This window comes from Labeo rohita, chromosome 4, assembly GCF_022985175.1.
Source record: "Labeo rohita strain BAU-BD-2019 chromosome 4, IGBB_LRoh.1.0, whole genome shotgun sequence".
Lineage (NCBI taxonomy): Eukaryota > Metazoa > Chordata > Actinopteri > Cypriniformes > Cyprinidae > Labeo > Labeo rohita.
In genome coordinates this window covers 39,942,734-39,962,372 of record NC_066872.1, presented here as the reverse complement: position 1 = coordinate 39,962,372, position 19,639 = coordinate 39,942,734, and the positions used below count along the sequence as shown (strand labels likewise).

The following is a 19,639-nucleotide window of genomic DNA, read 5'->3' as shown; positions in this document are numbered from 1 at the left end:
TAAATGTCAAATTCTATTGCAATCAGTTGTAAGTCTTCCAGCGAGCCGTGCTATTTTGTGGTGTTTATCCTATTAAAGAGCGCTCTTAAAACCCTGAACTTCTTCCACTCTGTAACAAAAGCAGTGAGCACACACCATCTCACCACATCAAACAAACTCAAGACTTGTGAAAAGCTCTACAGAAGGCCTAAGGCAGTGAAAGCGGAGTCTTGCTGAGCTGTGTTGACCCTTTCCTCAGTCTGCTCAATAGGGGCCAAAAGTTAAAGGTCAGTCTTACAGGTCAGTGGTGAATTTATGACTAACAATGCAGTATTTAGCATACATGCAGGAGGTTTTCTAGTCATTCAGACATGCACTGGAATACTGGACTATCTATCTATCTAAACTTTCAGAATTTTACTTTTTGTGTGAACTATTCCCGTTCGAGTTCTTTAGTAGTTGAAATCAATATCTCTATAGCTCTCGTTTCACTTGGTTTCATCAAGTTTCTTCATGTTGGATGCAATCTAACATTTACAAAGAGAAGAGCACTGTACACTTCTCCAAAATCATTATTCAAACCTACAGCCACCCACATACTCTGTCTCTGTGTGTGTGTGTGTGTGTGTCTCTCAGCCTCTTTCACTCTCTTTTATACACACCCACTCTCATCAGTTTAAGCACTCTATTCCAGTGGAATTTTCCCAGAGTTTGTGGACAGTATCTGTGCCGACAGGTTCTAAGATTCTTTGAATAAAGCACCATTGCATCACCTTTTTAGCAGATAGATTAATATGGAAATCAAAACCATGTCTTTGCAGATACAGATTGTAAGATCAGGTTGTGTAGACGTTTATTCTTAAAGGGAACTCTGTGTTTTACTTGTATGACTTAATATAACATAAATGATGTCTCTTACTGAAATATGTAGTAGAAATGAAAGATTGACATTATTTGTAAAAAAATCCACATCGTCTTATACATATTTTGGACTATGGGGTGCCATTATTTCAATAACCTGAAATGGTTGCACTCGGTGAGCTACTGGCGCGACCTGTTGCTATTTTTACCACAACACAACTCGGAAAAAAAAAATGATACGGTGACTACAGCTACTGAAAGAGCTTACAGTTGGTGATGGATGTAAGTGTAAGCTTAAAGGGGTCATCGGGTGCCCATTTTCCACAAGCTGCTATGATTCTTTAGGGTCATAATGAAAAGTCTATAATATACAGTCTATAATTTAAATAACACTTTTTTTACCTTGCCAAAATCAGCTCTGCAAAAATCATCTTTTTCTGGTCGAGGTTGCTTTAAATGTTATTGAGCTCTGCTCGCCCCACCCCTCTCTTCTCTCTGTGGAGTGACGAGCCTGTTTACTTTAGCTGCATTTAGCCGCTAAACTTACTAACTAGCACGTTATTAAGCGCAAACACAGATGGATATATGTAGATCGGGAGGCGCATTCCCTCACAAACAAACGTAATCCACTGCATGTTCAGCGGCTCAGATTTGGGGAGTAAATGACGACCACTATGTTCATTATTACATCCAGCAACACAAATACCTCAATCGGAGATATTCTTGTCTAACTTACATCCCTGCTCTGCAATCGAAACAGAACTCCTTCACTGGCTGTGGCATCATGACAAGCGTTTGCATGTTTACATCCTGTCAGGGTGGCATCTAGTGTTTCTTGTCTCTGCCGTTTGTAAGCTCTGTCAGTAGCTGTGGTCTACTAAAAGCCTCAAAGGAATCAGGGCTAAAGTGGAGAGAACAAAGACGCAGGTCTTTAGGAAGTTTTATTCAATCATAAGCATCTTCCCATTTTTCTCTTCTTATCGCTAGGAAAGCAGTGAAGACTTACATCGCTTTTCTTGTTGCACTTCAACCAAAAATTACAACCAAAAGCTGCACAATGTTGCATCGTATCAGTATTTTATTTACCGAGTAGCTCAACCATTTACCGAGTGTAACCATTTGTCATCATTGAAATAATGGTGCCCCTAATAAATAACGTAATTCTATCATGGGTTTTCTACTACATATTTCAGTACGAGACATAATTTAGGTTATATTACGCCATACACATCTTAATACCCAGGGTTCACCCAACAAATTCATGTTGTTCTAAACTTATATGAAATTCTGCAGCTTTGTAAAATATGTCACAAAAGCCCTGATATTGTACTTTTATGGTGTTTAATCATATTTGAAGCTTGTTAACATCCATCAGCTTTCATTTTATGGAAAAGAGCAGCATGAACATGTAACTAAATATCTGCTTTTGTCTTCCACAGATGAAAGAAAGTCATACCGGATTAAAATGACATGAGGGTGAGTAATTGATAACCATTTTCATTTTTGCATGAGCTGTTCCTTTAAATTTCAAAAGTTAGGAGACAGGCAGAATGAAAGAATTCATTACAATGAATAATCATAATGAAATTAACTCCCGCTTCCACTCAGTAGCTCCGTAAAATTGTTTAAACTATACACTGAGCCTCATCAGTAGCAGGAAAGTGTCTGTATTTGGCAGAGCCGTTCAAAACGCTGAGAGCTTTTCTGGGAAGCGCAGTCTCTTTATACATACACATAGCTAATGATATAGTGTCCACTCCAGTTCCTGCAGACACGTCAAGACTTTGGTAATAGAAAACCTCGATATAAAAGCTAGAGCGGATTTTCCCGCTATCGGCCCTGAACTCCATTATGCAGAGGTATAGATAGGAGAAATGGGGTCGTAAGAGGTAAAAATGGAGGTGAAGAGCGGTAAATGTGAGGCAAATTAAAGTTGGATGGCTCCTGGTTTGGCCACTTTTTTCGTTCACCGAAAAACCTCTGCAGGTCCATTTTCTACAAACCTGTTTTCTGCTATTTTTCATGCCATCCCCTCTCTTCTCCTCTCTCTCTGATCTGTAACGCAATCGACCATGGCATCTCCACAACCATACGTCCACAGGGCCGGTTCAAAGCACTGTGTGTGATCGTGAGCTGTGTGTCAAGGGGGCTAACAACAGCTACACGTCACATGTTCAGTCAGTCTGTGTTTAGGACTGAGAGTCATTTATCAACAGATGTGACTCTTAAATAGTCTCCCAGCTTATTAAAAAGTGTTGAATACTGAATTTATGGATAAATAACTGAGGTCAGAGTCCCTTTCTATTGTCACAGCCTGTAATCATAGTGATAGTGCCGAAAGTAAATATCACACGTTGTATTTCTGTAGAAAATAGTAGTCAAGCAGTATCTCACCACTGGAAAGGTTGAAAATCCTAGATTACATACCCTTGTACATTATGTCCACTTAGTTGCTATATGTCATATTCAGTTAATTTCTTTTTTATTTTTAAGACTCAGATAGGATTTCAAAACAGAATCAAGAAGTTGCTACCTTTTTTATCAAGTAATAATTTGATTAATAATGGTAATAAATTATAAAACAGCACATTTGTTTGTTAAAAACAATAATATGATGTTAAAAAACATAAAAAAAAGGTTAAAAACATAATAAAAAGTATAATAGGATTTCCGAAGAGAATCAAGGAGAACTTGCTACATTTTTTAATCAATTAATAATTTGATGAATAATAATTCTAAATTATGAATTATAACACAGCAAATTAATGTGTTAAAACATAATAAAATTATGTTAAAACATATAATTAAAAATCATTAAAACATATAATTAAAACTATGTTAAAACAGAATGAAAAATTATGTTAAAATTTGATGAATAATAATAATAAATTACAAATTATAAAACAGTAAATTTATTTGTTAAAAACATCATAAAATAAATAAAAACTACAACAGGATTTCAGAACAGAATCAAAAAGTTGCTAATTTTTTTAATAAAGTAATAATTTGATGAATAATAATAAATTATCAATTATAAAAAATAGTTAAAAATTATAAAACAATACAAATTCAGTAAAAAAAAAACAAAATAAAAACTATAATAGGTTATATAGATAATAGATATTTATGAAGTAATAATTTGAATAATAATAATAATAATAAGTTATAAATTATAACAATAGATTGGTTAAAATATTATTTACAATAAATACATAACTATGTAAAAAAACATTTTATTGCATCTAAAGTATAAATAATTTCTTACAGATCTATTTTTATCAAGTTATTTTTCAGATTGATTCTTTAATTAATTATTTGAAATTATTTTTCTAAATATTATAAATATTATCAGTATATTTTTTCATACTGATAAATTGATGAAATCAATTATTTAAAAAATAAATATTAATTTTATTTAAATAAAAAAAATTACAGATTTTTTTAAGTTCAAATTATTTTTTTTACATTATTTATTTAAAATATTTAAGTAAATGTAATGTAAAAATATACATTTTATTACAGCAATGTTGTAGATCCTAAATCATTTGAACTTAATAATAACTATGTATTCATTATTTATTTATACTGAATCATTTTCCAAAGAAAATGTTGTGATATTATACATATATACAGTACATTCAGCTTCTCAGCCACTCTCTAACATGGACCAAAAAAAAAAAAAAGCATTGTTTGACCACTACTAGAAAGTCTTCTAGTTTCAAAATTCAGAATATGTAAGGGAGTCACTTTGTTTATTAAATTTGGTTGTTTGTAACTGAAGCGTGTGTGAACAGAACTGAATTCTAACCGTCCACTGGTTGTGTTATCTATTCCTGCCTGTTTCTCTCCCGCGCTCACACAGATCCAGCATCAATCTTCAGCACGCACTTTCACCTCGTTATCACAGAGAAGACAAGGATGCTAAGATATATGGGCTCTCCCTCGGCCTATCTTTCTTTGTTTCTCTCTCTCTCTCCCTTCTCCCTTCAGTATCTCTCTCTCTCTCAGACAAAAACACACGTTCACATGGTGCTCTGTCAGTTTGTAGACGCCCTGAGCTAATTTATTCCCAGCACACCAACACAGCTAGCTGCTCTCCACCGCAATTAGATAGCTGGAATGCATTCACATTACAATGATACCAGAACAAAACACACACACACACACACAGATGCCCGGTGAAACTCTGGCAGAGCTTTGTGGGAAAGAAAAACAGACATATTTGCATTCAGCTGCAAAATGCATTAATAAATATTCAGCGTACAATAATTGAGAAACAAATGAGTAGAGGTTGATGAGTATTCGGCTGGTCATGGGATGTTTTATTAGGCTAGTGATATGATTTTAACCATATTTTTTTCCCTTAATTTCTTAACGTGTTAAATTTTAATGAGAAAAAAATGACTGCGCACACCTTTAATGAGATTCAAATCACAGTAAAACACAGCTGGCTGTAGCCTGCGGTAATTGTAACATTTTGTCAAGTCGATACGCTACAACAGAGCGTTGATATGCACGAGTGTGTTTGAGGTGCGTTTGTGTTTGTGTGCGGTACATTTATCTTCACCACGTTCAGGCTTTCCTGAAATAGAGAGAATGCAAAACACCGTAAGAAGCAAACATAAACAGCACCAGGAGCGAAGCATTAATAATCCTACATTCAAATAGTCTGTTTGCCCACCAGAGAGAGTGGCGGGGTGTTTCTTAAATATACTGCCACTTTTGGCCTTGTGGAAGTTTGGAAAGTAAACTCTTGAAAATACTTTTCACACTCTTAATTTGTCTCCTAATAATGTTCATCCTTGGAAATCAGTGCATTGCAGGTCATTTTTGTCATACAAATCACAAACATTTACACACATAATCATGATTGTATAAACATTATACAAGATTAAAAGATTAGTTCACTTCCAGAATAAAATTTCCTATTCATCTTCAGTCTAAAATTAAGGTTTTTGAGGAAAACATTTCAGGATTTTTCTCAGGATTTTTAGGGATCACTGGGTCAAAGGACTCTACACAATTTCAATGCTAATTTATAAATTATAAAATATATAACTGCAATTTTTTTGTCAAAACATAATAAAATTGTTAAAATAAAAACATAATAAAAATGTGGTTAAAACAAAAACAAAAACATATAATTAAAAACCAAAAAAAGATTTCAGAACAGCAAATTTATTTGTTAAAAACATCATAAAAACTATAATAGGATTTCAGAACAGAATCAAGATGTTGCTATATTTTTTATCAAGTAATAATTTGATAAATAATAATAATAAATTATAAAACAGCAAATTTATTTGTTAAAACATAATAAAAATTGTTAAAAACATAAAAACTATAATAGGATTTCACAACAGAATCAAGGAGAAGTTGCTACATTTTTTATCAAGTAATAATTTGAATAATAATAATAAATTATAAAACAGCTAATTTATTTGTTAAATCATCATAAAAATGGTTAAAAAACAATAAAAAAAAAATAGGATTTCAGAACAGAATCAAGAAGTTGCTACATTTTTATCAAGTAATATTTTGATCAATAATAATAATTTATAAATTATAAATAAGCAAATTTATTTGTTAAAAACAATAATAATTTTGTAAAAAAAAACAAACAAAACAAAACATATAAAAACTATAATAGATATATATATATATATAAACTATATAAACTATATATATAGATAATTGATATTTATCAAGTAATAATTTGAAAAGTTATAAATTATAACAACAGATTATTTTAAATATTACTTATAAATATTATTATTAAAAACATTTATTGCATCTAAAGTATAAATAATTTCTTACACGTTGGAACGTTACGTGTGGTTAGTTCTATGCCTTTGTACTTTGGTTCAAAAATGTAAGGTAGATGGAAAAACTCTAATTTTCTCCTCCAACTTTAAAATCATCCAACGTTGTTGTTTTACCTTTTTTTTGTAAAGGGCATTTGACTTTCTTTGCATGTTTGCTTTGTAAACACTAGGTTATATGCGTGTGCAAGATAAGCATTTTTAGAAAATGACCGATCGTTTCTCTAGATAAGAGCCTTATTTCTGGGCTGGGACCCTTTGAAGCTGCATTAAAACTGCAATTTGGACCTTCAACCCATCATTGAAATCCACTATATGGAGAAAAATCCTGTAATGTTTTCCTCAAGAACCTTAATTTCTTTTCGACTGATGAAAGAAAGACGTGAACGTCTTGGATGACATTATCAGGACATTTTTATCCTGAAAGTGAACTAATCCTATATTAGTTTGCATAAAAATCAACCTGTGCTCACATAGTTGCCGAAACTCCCACTAATGCCTCACTGAAAGTTCGCTGCTGCTTTTTAGGAGATTGATTCTCGGTCACTGAGGTTATGATTTGACCCCGTGACCGCGACGACCTCAGAAGCTCTCAGACGAGCTCTTATAAGCATGAGATGAATTATTAAAGAAAGTCAAAGCCTTCCCCTCTCTCATCCTTTCCTCCATCTGTCCTCATGCTGAGATTTATCATCCATTTATATGAGCTCAGAGAGAGAGATTAGCACACTCAGAGGGCTGAAGTTTAACTCAAAGAATAAATTCGATTTCCTCACTGGAACCATCCACAATAAGATGTCAAATTTTTGGAATTAGATTCAAATCACTCTGTGCTTCTGTACCCCTAAGATATGCATTAACTATTATATTATATTATATTATATTAACACTCATTTAATATGGTAATATATTAAATTGTAAATAAATATTATTTCTGTGATCAAAGCTGAATTTTCAGCATCATTACTCCAGTCTTCAGTGTCACATGATCCTTTAGAAATCATTCTAATATGCTGATTTGCTGCTCAAATATTACAATTTATGTTTGGTATTCAATTATTAACAAAGGTTATTATTGTTATAAATGCTAAAAACAGCTTTTGCAGCTTAATATTATTTTGGATATCATGATTTATTTGCTGAATAGAAATAATACAAAAAAAACAAACAAACATCTATTTCAAATAGAAATGTTTTTAACAATATACTGCTGTTCAGAAGTTTGGAATCAGTAAGATTTGTAATGTTTTTTAAAAAAGTCTTATCTAGGCTGCATTTATTTGAAAAAAATGAATGGAAAAAAATGTAATATTATTGCAATTTATAATATATTTAATGTAATTTAAAATACAATTTATTTCTGTAATGCAGCGCTGAATTTTCAAAAGCCATTACTCCAGTCTTCAGTGTCATATGATCCTTCAGAAATCATTTTAGTACGCTGATTTATTATTAATGTTGAAACTATTTTTTGGAACCTGTAATACTATTTTCAGGAGTTTTTGAAGAATAAAAAGTGAAAATGAATAGCATTTATTCAAAATAGAAATCCTTTATAACAATATAAGTCTTTACTATCACTTTTTATCCATTTAACACAGCCTTGCTGAATAAAAGTATTAATTTCTTCTACAATAAATACATGAATAAATAAAGTAAGAAGATTTACTAACACCTAACTTTTAAATATTAGTGTATATTCTAACTCATACAAACACTGTTATTTTTAACTTTTTTTCATCAAAGAATCCTGAAAAAAGTATCACAGGTCGCGAAAATTATTAAGCAGCACAACTGTTTCCAACATTGTTTATAAATCAGCATATTAAAATGATTTTTGATGGATCATGTGACACTAAAGACTGGAGTAATGATGCTGAAAATTCAGCTTTGCATCACAGGAATAAATTACATTTTAAAGTATATTAAAATAGAAAAATGTTATTTTAAATTGCAATAATATTTCACAAAATTACATTTTTTTTCTGAATTTTTGATCATATGTTTTTTTTTTTTTTTTTTTTAATTATACTGATCCCAAACTTTTGAAAAATGTATTAATACTTGCTGAATAAATATTCTATCTTACATAACCTCTGAATAGTAGTGTATCATGCTTTCACAAAAATATTAAGCAGCAAAAACTAAAAAAACTATTCAACATTAATAATAATCAAAAATATTTAATAATTTTTAATATTAGGATCAATGACTGAGGACTGTAGTAATAATGGGTAATGGAGTAATATATATATATATATATATATATAGTTTCTAAAGTAAGAAATACATTAGTTTGTTTTTCCAAGCATTAATAGAATCTGGTCATCTTAATCATATCACACTGAAATTCAAGCAGTTTATCCTTATCGTTCTTATCATTCGTCCATTACAGCGGCTGTTGCTGTGGCGATGATGATGATGATGATGATGATGACTCATGCCTGCTGCGCTGCTGAGTCCAGCTGAGTGCTGCGTTAGTTTGTGCGCTCGCGTCTGTCTGTGTTTGCTCAGTAAACACCAAACTGCATGCCAGCTCTCAGAGTCCTGCGCCGCGAGACAGTTAATACCTCTTTTTAGCCGTCGCATACACATATTCATACACACGCTCGCTGCCGCTGCTGATAAAGGTGTCCTTGTGCATCTCTCCCTCACACACACTCCCAGCAGTCCACGCTGCTCGTCTTGACGGATCTCTTAAAGCGGAGGACTTGATTTAGTGCTGCTGCAGTAAAATTGATCCCGTGTCAATGAGAGGAGGAGAAAGAGGCGAACGCACTCCTGCCCGCAAAACCTCGTGCACAAGAGACCAAATCAACTTTTCCGAACTGTAAAAGCTGAAGCAACTTTTCCATGATTTCGCTAACAGCCGCACAGCAGGAACGAGCTCGTGCGTTCTCATAAAAACACCAGTTTACACTTCATTTTAACAGAGTATTAAAAAGGTCAAGCCACTGTGTGATGTCGTTCCAGTGTTGCATCATGGCATGACTCTGTTATTGCATCATCCCACAATACAATCACTGCCTTTGCTGTGGATATTTTTACACCATTTTCAGATTTCCTTTAAAATGAGGGACACACGAAACTATTACATGAAGAAGTTCTATAATGCTATTTTCTGCTGTAATTAATCATGCAACTTCCTTTGACCTCTAGTGAGCATCTAATAGAGGTGTGTATGGACGCCGCCGATGAGAGGGAGGGTGAGCGGAGCGGCCGGAGAGATAGAGAGAGGGGGTGAATGGGTGCAGTGTCGAATGCCCTCAGCGCTCAAACAGGAAGTTTCCACTGACTCTGCCCGACGCTGCCAATGTGCCCTTTCTACGGGCCAGGTACACGTGCAAACACACACACATGAACTCACAGGGTGTTGCATTGAGAGGTTGCGTAAAAGTGTGAGGGAAATGCTACCATGTGCACTGGTAGAGGATTGTGGGATACCTCTGGAGTGATGTAAGACTGTTAACCTAGTGTTGAAGAAGTTACTTTGAAACCAGAGATTGCCAAGCAACTTTAAAATGATAGATAGACAGATAGATAGATAGATAGATAGATAGATAGATAGATAGATAGACAGATTCTCATTAGTATTTAGTTTAAGTTAAAGCACTAAAATGAGTACAACTAAAGTGTATGTAAAACATTTTTAAATATTAATAAATAAAATCAGCAAAATTACAAAATTAAAATGTACAAATATATACCAAAATATATTTACAAAAGAAAAACTATATTGACATAAAAACAAATAAAAATGATAAAAATTGAATTTTTAAAAAAAAAAATTATTTAAAATAATACAATCAGAAAAATTACAATTTAAAATCAACAAAATTACAATTTACAAAAATATACATAAAAACTATATATACTATAAAAACTATATTTACATTTAAAAAATATTTTAAAATAAAATCAGCAAAATTGAAAAATTAAACTTTACAAAAATATACAAATTATAAACGAAAGAAGAACTACACTGACATTTAAAAAAATTACAAACTATTTTCTACTATTGTGTAAATAATTTAAAAATAAAATCAGCAAAATTAAACTATAAAAAACTATAAAATGAAACACTACTTTGACATTAAAAAATAATTAATAATAATAAAAATTTAATTTAAAAATACAATCAAATTAAAATGTACAAAAAATATACAAATTATATAAAAATATATATATATATATATATATATTTTAAAAATAAAATCAAATTAAATGATGAAATTATAAAATTATAATTTACAAATATATACAAAAAATATGTTTGCAAAAGAAAAGCTATATTGACATAAAAAAAGATAAAATACTAAAAATATTTTTTTAATTATTTAAAAGAATAAAATCAGCAAAATTACAAATTAAAATCAAGAAAATTAAAATGTAAATGTATATATATATATATATATATATACATACAGAGAAAAAAGAAATACTATATTTAAAAAAAAACAAAAAAATACAAATTTAAGATATTTAAAAAAATAAAATCACAAATTACAAATTAAAATCAACACAATTAAATTGTACAAAAATATACATAAACGCAATAAATTTTGTACTATTTTGCATTAGGTTGTATACATTGTACAATATATATTAAATAAATAAATCAGACCTGAATATATGTTTCTACATTTATTTATTTATTTGTTTGTTTGTTTAGAATGTTTCTCATTTGATTTTTAGCATTATTATTCATTTATGCATATTTGATAATATATTTGCAAATATAAGATATATTTTGGTAAACAGTTAACATACTTTTGTATTATTTTGTATTTTTAAGTATATATTTCATATTATTTTATAAAGTCATAAATAATCTCGCTATTACCTAGTTTCTTATTAGCATGTCTATTTTTAACATATTGGCTGTTTATTAATACTTATAAAGCACATATTCTGCATGACCATATGCTGCATCCCTAATACCTAAACTTAACAACTACCTGACTAACTAATAATAAGCAGTAATTTGGACTTTATTGAGGCAAAAGTCATAGTTAATAGTGGACCTTTAAACAAAGTGTGCCCGAAATGACTCACTATTAAATTAGACTAATGTATTTGTATTATGAATGAAATGAAATATGTATTCAAGTTAGAAGCTTTGCTACGTTTCATTAGTTATTCACTGTGTAGATTGGGACACACACCCTCTTTTACCCCGATCCACCTCACCTGAAAAACCTGCCTTATGAAAACAAATAAAACCACGCATTTCCCACTGAGCCAGCGAAAGAGACTCGTACAGAGGACAAGGCGAGGGAAGCGAGGGAGGGCGGGAGTAGCAGGGAAAAAAGGAGGGAGAGAGTGAGAGATCCTGAGAAGTCAATGTCAAGCCAGTGATTTTCCACCTCTCGCACCTGAAAAGCATCTTACACTGAGCTACAGAGACAAGTGGCATAGAGGAGCTCAGTTCAGTGAGTTCGCAAACTAATGTCAGAGCTGTGCTGCTGCTGCTGCATGCTGAAGGAAATACGAGACATCTGATGCTTTGATTATAGTTCTTGTCTGAAGAGTTTAAGCGTAATGAAAGGCTGCCTGAACTTTCACCAGATTATCAAAGACTCTCGCAAACACACACACACTCAAAGGGTATTAGTTTTACAAACTTGCTTCTATTTTAATGATTTGACTGATTTCAGTTTAGATTATATATGTGTGTGTGTGCGTGTGTGCATAATCAAATCTAAACTTAATATATGTTAAAGAGTTTCAATATATTTTCTGTTTTATTTGTATAATTATATTTAAGAAATCAGTTGAGAAACCAACAGAACATTTCCAGAATATATCACAGATGAAATGACTTTCAATTCACAAAACCTGGTAGACAAACATTTTAAAATGCATTTTATTTTATTTATTTATTTATTTTTTAATGTATTGCAGTTTTGCTTTTCCAAATTTGCTTTTATTTTACTTTAAATCTATGTTTAGGTTTTATTGCTTTTATTTTACTTTAAATCTATGTTTAGATTTTATTTCTCTTTGTATATATAGTAGTAATTATATTTAAGAAAGTAGTTTAGAAACCAACAGAATATTTTCAGAATATATTACTAATGAAATGAAGACTTTCAATGAGCAAAACCTGGTAGACCAAGATTTTAATTTAATTTAATTTGCTTTTATTTTCTACGCTTAGTTTATTTTAGAAAGTAGAGAAACCAACTAAATATTTTAAAATATATTACAGATGAAATGAAAACTTTTTAAAAGCAAACCTGGTAGACAAACATTCAAAAATGTATTTTTATTTTATTATTTTTTAATGTTATTTTTTTCTTTTATTGCAGTTTTGCTTTCCGAATTTTACTTTAAATCTGTTTAGTTTTATTTCAGTTTAGAGGTTTTTTTTTAATATATATAGTACATTTTTATATATATAGTATACATAGTACTAATTATATTTAAGAAAGTGGTTATGAAACCAACAGAACATGAAGACTTCAAATTTTAAAATACCTATTTTTAAAAAAAATTTTTTTTAATTTAATTAAATGTAACTGTTTAGTTTTAGTTTAGAGTTTATTTTTCTTTAAATATAGTAGTTATATTTAGTTATAGTAGTATAAGAAAGTAGTTGAGAAACCAACAGAGCATTTATTGAATATATTAGTGACAAAAGGAAGACTTGAAATATTAAATTGGTAAAATCTGGTGGACTAACAGTTAAAAAAGCTTATTTTATTTTATTTATTTATTCATTTATTTAATTTAATTTAATGTAATTTAATTTTTTTATTTTATTTTATTTTAAGTTTTTGCTTTACCAAATTTGCTTTTATTTTAAATTATTAATATTATTCTTTTTATTTTTGCTTTTTATTTATTTTATTTATATTTTAATTCACGTGAAGGTCACTGATCACAAAAACGATTTATTTTAATTGCTTATTATTGTTAGTTTTCCATCATTGCTTGTACTTTAGTTTCAGTTTTCCATTTACTTGCACTTAACTGTTTCCAGCTCATATAAACATGCTTTTAATTCAGTAGTTTTCATATGAGTATACACAAACAGCACTGTGAGCTAATTTATTGTGCACTTTAGTGAACCTGAAACTAGCCATAAGCCATAAGTCTCCGCTCTGTGCTCGGGCTCCCTGTCCAGCGTTTAGTCCCGGAGCAAAGCCACATGTCCGTAAACATCTGAATATGGAAGGCCGCAAATGACTCTGACAGTAAAAGAAAGCAGTGAGGATGTTTAAAGCCCAGTGAAACCGATTCCGAGATGAGAGTGTGAAATATATGTGCCAGTTAGTGGCTTTCTGAGTCAAATGCACTTTGATTAGGTACGTCTCTGTGCTTGTCTGATCTTGCATCTTCCCGTGTTTTCGTAATTGTTTGTGACGGTTGGGGTGTGTGCGGCCCTCAGGTGTAACCTATCACTCTCTTTACACACACATACACATACAGTGGTGAAATCAAGCATCAAGCGTGTTTTAGTGATGAAGGGCAGAAGAGCACTTAGACACAATGAGGTATGGCAGCTGTCAGCCAACCTCTATAGAATCGCTCATTCATTCCCACGATCCCTCTCTCCCTCTCAAACTGATTCGTCAGCAATGTCTTTGATATCTGGATAAGTCATTTCTGTAACATGATCTTGCTACATGATATGATTACTCAAATTTAATATTAAAGGCATACCTCAAGATGTTTCAAACCTCCTATGAATTTCTTTCAGCTGTTGAACAGTTGATGATAGCCATTGGCTTCCGTGGTATGGAAAACAATATTATGGAAGTCAATGGCTGCCAGCAACTACATTATCTTCTCATACTGGTTCTCATACTGGTGTGTGAGTGGAGGGTGAGTAAATGATTTTAGGTATTATAAAGCAAAATTATGCTGCATCCTACACTGGAAAAAAAAAAAAAGAATTATCAGGGTTGTAAATAAACAAAATTGTTTGAAGAACATTTTAATTGTTCTTCTTCAGAATTTCATGTTTAAGTTAGTGTGTCATTTTTTTTTTTAGTTTTAGTCATTTTATTTGTGCTTGTCATTTTTTGTTGTTTTCTGTTTTTTTTTTTATTTAGCTTTACATTTTAGTTTTTGTAATTTATTGTAATTAATTGTAATCTAAACGTTTTTAATTTTTTACATTTTATTTATTTATTTGTACTTTTTTAAAAGATTTTTATATTATTTTATTTTATTTCAGTTGAAATTTTAAAGTTTTTTTTATATTTATAATTATATTTTGATTTTATTTCTATTAACAAAAATTACAGTGTAATAGTTTTAGATTTATTTATGTTATTTATTGTTTTATTTTAATTTCATTAATTTAATTTGTTTGTTTTAAGTTTTTAACTTTTTATTTTATTTTAATTAGGGTTTTCTTATGTTTTTTATATTTATATTGTATTTTAACTTAATTTAATTTAACGAAAATTACAGTGTTATAGTTTTGATTTTATTTATTATTTTATTTTATTTTATTTTAATTTTATTTGTTTAAAGTTTTTAACTTTTTAAAAGATTTTTATTTTATTTCAGTTAGGATTTTCTTCTTATGTTTTTTGTATTTATATTTTATTTTAACTTAATTTCATTGAAAGAAAATTACAGTATAATAGTTTTATTGATTTTATTAATTTAATTTAATTTAATTTTTTTATTTTAAGTTTTTAATCTTTTTAAAGATTTTTATTTTATTTTATTTCAGTTAGGGTTTTTTTTATGTTTTTTATAATTATATTTTATTTTAACTTTATTTCAGTTAACCAGAATTACAGTGTAATAGTTTTAGTTTTAGCTTTTGTTAACAATAACAACACCATGCGTAAGATATAAAATATAAGATGTGATGAACAAACAAAAAAATAAGTGAATATGTTCCCAAAATGCACTGCGACAAGAAAATTCAGAAAAAAAATCTGTTTTAAATTCTGTTTTAATATTTCTAAAAGCATTGCTTTAATATAATTATGCTGCATTTTAATATACAATAAGCTTGATGATCTCACGAAGCATTCCTGCATAAAAAAGTATATAATAAAACAGATTTCCCAGTATGCATTGCAACATTAAAAACTCATAAAGCAAACCAAGAATGCACTGCAGCGATTTCAGTGGAAAAACTCAAGTTTAAATCGAGAAATCAAGTCAATATCAAAAAGATTAAATTCTCATTAGAGTATTTTATCGTCATAATCACACTGCCTTCTAAGACAAGAACCTCATGCATTTTAGCATAATCTAAATGTACAAGATAAAGCATATATCCCAGAATGCATTGCAACAAGCTTAAGATGGCAATCTGACAGCAGTGCCAATTAGAATTATACTGTATTACAATGAAGTATCTGCTTGTGTGTATTATGTGAACATCAAGCGCTTCCCTTAAGGGAGTTGTTTGTTTCTATGTAGAGCGTTCAAAATCCGTCACTTGAGCGTACGTGTCGGTTTTCCCACAACACATTGCTCTGAAGTCCCTAATAAGCCAAATAAAGCTGATTAAATACTTGATCTAATCTTGATTGTTATGCTTATGATTATTTGCTGAATTTCTACACACAGCTAGAGCTGCACATCTCTCGGGGTGTCCTCATTAGGGCCGAAACGGTAACATTTACCGAGCAGATGATTCTTGGACCATCCTGCTCATTCACACAGAAAGACAACGGAAGCGTTCGGCGGATGAGCGAAAGTCTCATTACCCAGCAGGGTCAGTAAAACCCGAACCGAGGCACATTATAGCCTGACTAAAGAGCTTTGCTGAGAGCGAACAGCCTGTAAAAGAATAAAAGCGAAAGCGAGAGAGGGAGAGTATAATCTGCTATAATAGTCTCAATGTAATAGTTTTAGTACCTGTCACAGTTTCTGGAGGAATAATAAAAGCTGTGTTGCGTTTTACTGCATGCTGTATGTATATACACTATGATGCTTGTTGAGTACAGTGTTCTAGTCTATTAAGTGCACACTTCGGCTTTATCCGTGCGCCCACAGTAACCTGAATCTCCTGTATAGTGTTTCTATAGTCCACTGCTTTACAGTAAAGCTACTTGAACTTACATGCAACCGTGTGTGAGCCTAGACTATTGAAATTCACAAGATAAGCAACGGCCTTTCTAAATGTTTCCCCCGTAAAAGTGTCTCCAAATCTCAATGGGACTCTGTTGCCTTCGTGCATATCGTATGGCACGAGCGGTCGAAAAGAAAGCCTCATATTGGTGGAAAAAATGAATGGAACTTTACATGTGCTGCTGCATATGGAAACATAGTTTAAATATACTGTACATGTATTCAGACTCGCCCGGAATCCACCAGGGATTGAGTTTAGTTTAAAAAGCTTGATTTTACATCAGAACAGCTGTGTGCGTGTCGGATTTGTCTGTTTTGTATAGACCAAATGTTCCTTCAAGGATAGTAAAACCTAAAATTAACTACATGTGAGGAGCAGCCAATGGTCACAAAGAGGAAAGCGGCTTATTGAACGTATTAAATAACATCTAGTGAGAGTTAAAGGAATTTTCCGGGTTCAGTATAATTTAATCTCAATTGACAATGTTTGTAGCATAAAAAACATAAGGTTGCTCAGATTCTTTTACAAAGGGAGTGAATGAGGCCAGTTTTTTGAGGACTTGGCAGAAATGTAAAGCTTTTAAATATTTTTGAGCCGTAAAGCTGTTTGAAATATTTTTTACAGTCGTTTTAGAGTTTATAGTGTTCCGTTGTATTGGCAACAAAGTTGTAAAATGGAATGGAAGTTTATAGGAAAGGTTAGTAGAGGATCTTTTTCACATTAAAATCATGGTGCATATTGTTTGTTGGAAATGTCGGGTTCAGTTGTAGTTGTAGCATAAAACATCGAGGTTACAGTGAATGTGGACAATTTCTGGAGGACTTAAGGGCAGGGAAGTGAAGCTTATAATATATTATAATATTTTTGAGCTGTAAACCTATTTAAATCATAATTTCTACAGTAATTTTGTGGCTTTAGGGTTTATCGCGTTCCAGTTTCATGCCAGTGAAGTTGTAAAACTGTCTATAAGTTTACAAAAAAGGTTGGTAAGTGATTTTTTTTAAATTCATTTTTGAGCTGTAAATCTGTTTAAATCGTATTTTTTACAGTTTTGTTTTGGTTTTAGGGTTTAAATGTTAACATGCATTTCACAAAAAAAAGGTTATTTGCATTAAAATCATGTTAACATGCTTATTATTTGCATCTTGTGTCCCATATGTCCTTAAAGGGATAGTTCACCCAAAAATGAAAATTGCTTCGTGATTTACTCAGTCTCAAGCCATCCTATGTGTCTATGACTTTCTTCTTTCAGACGAATACAGTCGGAGTTATATTAAAATGTCCTGGGTCTTTCAAGCTTTATAATGGCAGTGAATGGCTGTTGAGATTTTGAAGTCCAATAAAGTGAATCCATCCATCATAAAAGTACTCCAAATGGCTCCAGGGGGTTAATAAAGGCCTTCTGAAGCAAATCGATGCGTTTGCCTACGTCCTACATCATCTGCTGGAACGCCACTCTCTTGTGACGCGTTTGACAGTTAGTGAAGCTAGAGATTACGGTTTATAAAGCTTCAAATATGGATATTTTTATTACACAGACGCATCGATTTACTTCAGAAGGCCTTTATTAACCCCCCGGAGCCGTTGGAGCACTTTTTATGAGGGATGGATGCACTTTATTGGACTTCAAATTCTCAACACCCATTCACTGCTATTATAAAGCTTGGAAGAGCCAGAACATTTTTTAATATAACTCTGATTGTATTCATCTCAAAGAAAAAAATCCTATACACAGATGATGGCTTGAGGGTGAGTAAATCATGGGGTGATTTTCACTTTTGGCTGAAGTATCCCTTTAAGGAATAGAAAATATGATTAGCTCAGTATAAATACATTTGAAGTAAATAAAAAGAAGTGTGTTTGCGTGGTGCCAGATTAGACCACCTACTGCTTGTGCTGTGACATTTCGGAGCTGTCGGTTTCCTTTACGTGCAAAACGTTCTGACAGCGCCGAGCCTGATTTCTCAAGGTGAAAGAGTTTTTGAACATGAGATGAAAACAAACTATTACCGCTACACCCTCTTTCCCTGCTTTCTGGAACAGTACGGTCGGTTGGGCGACAAAGAACAAACGGGGTATGCGATCAATCACCGAAAGGTGGAGGTGGGTGGAAACGTGCAGCAAGGTGAGCGTGAGAAATAAAGACAGAGAGAGGGGTGAAATTAAACCGGATGAAATCAATCCTCGCATAATGTCGGCTTTGTGGTGGAGCGGATCTGCTCGGCTGAGCTCTAGACGTGCATGTTTTACATTGGAAATGAAATGTGAGTGCTCTTATGTGTTTCCATAGTAACATACTCAGGCATTCCAGCAGAGGTCCAGAGGTTATTTTTTTCCCACTGACCTCAATGAGGAGAGGACCACAAACTTATAGACCCATGAAATCAAATTTGACTCAATTTACTTTTCCAACACATGTTCCTGATCTTATTGTGAACCATTCATTGGTGCATTTTATTCCGGATAAAAAAAGAGTTTGTCTTGGTAATGTTTCATAACTCACTGGATCACAGAAACAACTTTGCTTTTGATCTGTCATTAATTCCTCTTTAATTTTTTTTTTCATTCATAATTTCCCCCATCCAGCCTTCGTTCTGGTATATAACATCCATATTTCACAGTCCAATCAATGCCAATAATATCTGATTTACTTAGTGGATTTCAGATTGAATCTAAACTGCTTATGAACACAATTTTTGAAACTAAAAATGTATTTTTCAAAGTTGTAAACTGAGTAAACTAAAAGAGAATTGGAGTTTGTTTTCCAAGAAAATACTATTTTAGTAGTACTAATATTTGAATCACTTTTAAAATATTAAAAATGATTCATTTTAAGGAAAAGGTTGCACCATAAAATCTAATCTTACCATTAACTGTGACAAATAGGATCATATTATGTAATTTTGCTGTGATTTATGATACATGA

General features: G+C 31.6%; 1 protein-coding gene across 2 annotated transcripts in view; it reads right to left on the bottom strand.

Moving 5' to 3' along the window:
- Positions 1-19,639, bottom strand: part of chst11 (carbohydrate (chondroitin 4) sulfotransferase 11) — a 58,198-nt gene that overhangs the window by 4,978 nt on the left and 33,581 nt on the right. The window lies entirely within an intron of this gene.